This window comes from Brachyhypopomus gauderio, unplaced genomic scaffold (genome assembly GCF_052324685.1).
Source record: "Brachyhypopomus gauderio isolate BG-103 unplaced genomic scaffold, BGAUD_0.2 sc117, whole genome shotgun sequence".
NCBI classification, from domain to species: domain Eukaryota; kingdom Metazoa; phylum Chordata; class Actinopteri; order Gymnotiformes; family Hypopomidae; genus Brachyhypopomus; species Brachyhypopomus gauderio.
In genome coordinates, this window is record NW_027506938.1 from 525,901 (window position 1) to 531,984 (window position 6,084).

Below are 6,084 nucleotides of genomic sequence, written 5' to 3' on the forward strand. Positions count from 1 at the left end.
TTGGTCCAGAGTCGACGGATCATGCTAGGAGATTGAGGTCAGTTCGTATCAATGACCCAAGTCAGGCCCTCAGTATGGTCTGGCAGAGATTAGAGGAGGTTTATGGATCACCAGAGGCCATGAAGGCGGCTCTCTTCCACAAGCTTGAACAATTCCCTAAGTTCTCCAATAAAGAACCCAAGCAACTACGAGAGCTAGGCGACCTTCTCCTGGAGATACAGGCAGCCAAAGAGGATGGGTTCCTGCCTGCCTTAGCTTACCTGGACACTGCGCAAGGCATTAACCCTATCTTGGAAAAATTGCAGTTTAACCTGCAGGAGAAGTGGATGGTGCACGGTACTAAGTATAAAGAAAAACACCACGCCATCTTCCCACCCTTTTCTGTGTTTGCCGACTTCATTCGTTCAGAAGCAAGGATGAGGAACGATCCGAGCTTTGCTGCAGCAGTGCCCCACAATACGCCACCTAGAGGGGAGAAATACTCACCTAGGTCAGCTAAATCCGTAGCTGTGCATAAAATAGAGGTGGCCAATCACCCCAAGGAGAGCGAGACTAAGGGTTCAGGCAACTTTGATAAAGAGTGTCCCATACATAAAAAGCCCCACCCCCTATCTAAGTGTAGAGCCTTTAGAGCAAAACTGCTGGACGAGCGTAAGTGAGCATGGTGCAGGACCCTTCATGCCGGTCCTGCACCATGGTCGACAAAGCCTGCTAGCGGCTCCTCAGAAGAGCATGGCGGGGAGGGAGAAGGACTTTCTTCCACTTCAGTCACTACCTCAATCTGCACAGAGGTCTGTGGAGACAGCGCAATTACTAAGTCATGCGCTAAAATTAGTCTGGTCTACGTATATCCTAAAGACCGACCTGAGGAGAAAAGGAGAGCATATGCGATCCTGGACGACCAGAGTAATAGGTCACTAGCCAGGTCATCATTCTTTGAGATGTTCAACATAGCCAACGACACTTCTCCTTACACACTCAAAACCTGTGCAGGTGTGTCAGAGGCTGCCGGCCGCAGAGCCAGGGGGTTCATCGTGGAGTCGGCTGATGAAAAAAACAGTCTAGCTCTACCTACACTCATTGAGTGTGATCAACTGCCTGACAATAGGGCAGAGATACCTACGCCAGCTGCTGTGATGCACCATTCACACCTGAAGTCCCTCACCTCAAAAATACCTCCTCTTGATCCGGAGGCCGAGATCTTACTCCTTTTAGGAAGAGACATGATCCAGGTGCACAAGGTTCTTGAACAGCGCAATGGCCCCCCACATGCTCCCTTTGCCCAGCGATTAGCCCTCGGCTGGGTGATAGTAGGGGATGTGTGTATTAATGGCGCTGTGATGGTGCAAGTTAGCCCATCACCGAAACATGGTCTTTAGTTTGTTAGGCATTAAGGGTTTAAAAACTACCCCATATCACCCGCAAACCGATGGCCTCGTTGAACGATTCAACAAGACGTTGAAGGCAATGCTAAAGCGTTTTGTAAATGAGACGGGGTCGGATTGGGATACATGGCTACCTTACGTTCTATTTGCATATCGAGAAGTGCCACAAGCATCTATAGGATTTTCCCCGTTCCAGTTATTATATGGGAGAGAGGTTCGCGGTCCACTAGATGTCTTAAAAGAGACGTGGGGAGGACAGAGACCAGACCTACAGTTGAATATCCTTTCCCATGTGTTAAAGATGAGAGAGAAACTCGCAAATCTGTCACAGTTGGCGCACGAGAATCTGGAACAAGCGCAAAGCAGACAAAAGAGCTGGTATGACAAGTCGGCGAAGAAGCGGACACTAACACCAGGTGACAAGGCATTAGTGCTGCTACCGACGTCGGACACAAGCCTTCTAGCAAAATGGCACGGGCCTTACGAGGTGTTGAGAAGAGTGAACGAGACCACTTATGAGCTGTCACGTCCCGAGTGTAAGAAAACAAAACAGACTTTTCATATAAATATGTTGCATCTGTGGCATGAGAAGGAAAATGGAGCTATAGAACATCTGTGGGTGAAAGCAGTCGGAGAGGAAGAGGAATGCGATGAGCAGTATTTCCCTTTAGCTGGAACACCTCTCTCCAGCGCAGATGGAGGCGCTTAGTAGCATTATACCGACTGGCTTGTTCAGCCAAGATCCAGGGAGGACGACAGTGACGGAGCATTCTATCCAGGAGCCGATCAGGCAGACCAATTATCGTGTTCCAGCAAGGTTGGTCCCTGATTTCAAAGGTGAAGTGGAGAAAATGCTCTCAGCAGGGATCATTGAGCCATCAAAAAGTCAGTGGTGCAGCCCGGTGGTTTTAGTTCCAAAAAAGAACGGTGAGCTACGCTTTTGTGTAGATTTTTCAAAATTGAACACCGTATCGGCGTTTGACCCGTACCCAATGCCAAGGACAGATGAGATCATAGAAAGGCTGGGAAAAGCTAAATACTTGTCTACGTTAGACTTATGTAAGGGATATTGGCAGGTGCCCCTTTGTCAAGAAGCCAGAGAGTTAACAGCGTTCAGAGCACCGAATGGATTGTTTCAATTTACGGTTATGCCGTTTGGTCTTCACGGAGCGGCAGCGACGTTCCAACGACTGATGGACGGAATATTAAAAGGGACTGAAACATATGCGGCGGCCAATCTTGACGACGTGGTGGTGTATAGTGAGTCTTGGAGTGACCACGTTGAACACATGAAGGAAGTGCTACAGAGAATCCATAAAGCCGGCTTGACGGTTAACCCTGCTAAATGTCATTTGGCGAAAGGAACTGTTTCCTATTTGGGATATATTTTAGGGGGAGGCGTCATCCAGCCACAGGTGGATAAAGTGGAAGCCGTAAAGAGCAGTCCAATACCTACCACCAAGAGACGGGTAAGGTCGTTCCTGGGATTGGTAGGTTGGTATAGACGTTTCATCCCTAATTTTTCTAGTCGAGCAGCCCCACTCACGGAGCTGACCAGAAAAGATAAACCCCAGAGGATTAAATGGACAGATGAGTGCAATGTAGCTTTTAATGATATGAAAGATTCTCTGTGTTCCGCACCAATCTTGGCAAGCCCAGATTTTAGCCTACCTTTTACTGTGCAAACTGATGCGTCGGGAAATGGCCTGGGGGCGGTCTTACTTCAGGGCGAGGAGAAAGACCGTAAACCGATATTATATATCAGTAAAAAGCTTTTTCCAAGGGAGCGTAATTATTCTACAGTAGAGAAGGAGGCACTGGCGGTCAAATGGGCGTTGGACTCATTGAAATACTATTTAATGGGACATGATTTTGTTTTGGAGACAGATCACCGGGCGCTACAATGGATGCGGCGGATGCAGAATTCCAATGCGAGGATAACACGGTGGTACCTGTCTTTACAACCTTTTCGGTTCCAGGTTTGCTACCGCAAGGGCCAGGAAAATGTGACTGCTGATTACCTTTCACGTCATGAAGAAGACGATTGAAGTAAGGAGGGGGGTGTGTGATGGTGCAAGTTAGCCCATCACCGAAACATGGACACAAACAACTGAAAGGGAGTTACTTACCCCAGCAGGGATGGATCCACCTGCAGAGGTGACGAGAGTCCCTGGTGCATTGTGAAGTTTTTTAAATATTAGTAAAACACATTATGGTTGGGACAGTGGTTGAGGGCACTATGTATGTATGTGTGTATATGTATATGTATCTGTGATGTGTTTTATGTCGAGTTTGTAGGACGTCGTCCCTCGTGGGGGAAGTTGGTTTAGCCGGGGGCGGGGCTATTAGTATAAAAAGCCTAGACAGGTGTATGGAGGAGATCCCTCCTTGCTCATGGTGTGACTTGCCATCACTACAACCTGTGCCTGTTAAAGAGGACTGCGGTTAGCTGCCGGTAACCGTGTATGTGTTATTGCATGATAAATGCTGTGAGTCGATCTTGTATTGTGAACCTACTCCGATACAAACTGAACAACCCTCGTTGTGGAGCGTGTACTGTCTGATTCGTCTACAATTTGTAAAGTAAGAAAATAAAACACAGTGCACAGTATTGCTGGAGTATTCCTCTTAATACCATCCACCTCTATAATCCACACCCACCCTTGCAGTTTGGCTACCCGGTCATGTGTAATTCCCGGGGTATTGCCCTTGAGCGATGCTAAACCGTCACAGGCGCACACGCACCCTCGCCTGTGAATGCCTACAGAACTTGTGTTCTTGAGAATGGGCGTCCCAGTGTCCTTTGTCCCTGCCCCAACAAGATCGAAATCAAGGAGAAGCTCAATCTCATTGGCCAGTTTCAGGATCCTTCATTCTCCAATCAATCATCCCTGTCAAATGACAAAACCCGACTCATGGGGAAGTTCATCTTCTGTAACACAAGAGATGATAAGAAGACGGCCCCATCTATGGAAGATATTGCCTTCCTGACAATTATGGAGAAGGAACTGAAACAGGGTGATGACAACAGCTGGGAGGCTCCTCTCCCCTACCGGAGCCCACGCCAGCGTCTGCCAAACAACTGTGAGCAGGCAAGGACTCGTCTTGCTGCAGTTACCAGGACGCTAAGGAAACACTCAGAAAAGAGAGAGCATTTCATTGAGTTCATGAGCAAGCTCTTTGAGAATGGTCATGTTGAAGTAGCACCACCTTCCCCACCAGATGAGGAGTGCTGGTATCTACCATTCTTTGGAGTATATCATCCTCAGAAGCCTGGGCAGGTGAGGGTGGTATTCGACTCCAGCGCGCAATACCAAGGGGTGTTCCTCAATGATGTCCTTCTTACGGGCCCAAACATGAACAACAGTTTGCTCGGGGTATTGCTACGGTTTAGGAGGGAGCCAGTAGCAGTAACCACTGACATCCAGCAGATGTTCCATTGCTTTGTAGTACGTGAGGACCATCGGAATTTTCTGCGCTTCCTCTGGCATCGTAATAATGACCTGGATGATGATGTCATTGAGTACAGGATGCGTGTACATGTCTTTGGAAATAGCCCGTCACCGTCCGTAGCCGCATATGGGCTCCGAAGAGCTGCTGCAGAAGGAGAGAGGGAGTATGGAAAAGAGGCTAGGCTATTCGTTGAGAGGAATTTCTACGTTGATGATGGCCTCCTGTCTGTCTCTTCAGAAGAGGAGGCCATCACTCTTCTTCACAATACTCAATCCATGTTGGCTATCTCCAACCTCCGGCTTCACAAGATCTTATCTAACAGGGTGGGTGTGATGAGAGCTTTCCCTTCTGACGACCTGGCTAAAGGGGTGAAAGACCTGGATCTTAGCATAGATCCCTTTCCCATGCAGAGAAGTTTAGGGGTGAGCTGGGATGTTTCAGATTATGTGTTCACCTTCCGCATTGCTGATGGAGAAAAGCCATACACAAGACGTGGGGTCCTGTCGACAGTAAACAGTCTGTTCGACCCATTAGGTTTTGCTGCTCCTGTGAGCATTCGAGGAAGATCCATACTAAGAGGGCTTACCACCGAGTCATGCGACTGGGATGCCCCTCTTCCTGAGGAAAGGTACAGGGAATGGAAACTGTGGAGGGACTCTCTGAAGGAACTTGAACAGCTCAAGATCCCGCGTCAATACACCTCCATCTCTCTCCGCCAAGTAAGTAATAAGGCCCTGTGTGTATTCTGTGATGCTTCCACCACTGCTATAGCTGCTGTTGCTTATGTGAGGACAGCCAATACGAGTGGCGATGTGGAAGTTGGGTTCATGTTTGGCAAGGCCAAGCTCGCTCCACGTCCAGAAACCACAGTCCCAAGGCTCGAGCTGTGTGCTGCGGTCCTGGCTGTAGAGATTGCAGACACACTTGTAGATGAGATGGACACCATCTTCGATGCTGTGACCTTTTACACGGATAGTAAAGTGGTCCTAGGCTACATCCACAATGAATCAAGACGATTCCATGTTTATGTGAGCAATAGGATGCAGCGAATTAGGAGGTCAACAAGCCCTAATCAATGGAAGTACGTGCCCTCCAGCCAAAACCCTGCTGACCACGGCTCACGAGCAGTCCCTGCAGGCAGTCTAACTCACACCACATGGCTACGCGGACCACCATTCCTGTTGACAGCTAATGAAGTTGAACCAACGTCTAGTTCCTTTGACTTGGTCGACCCTAACTCTGACTC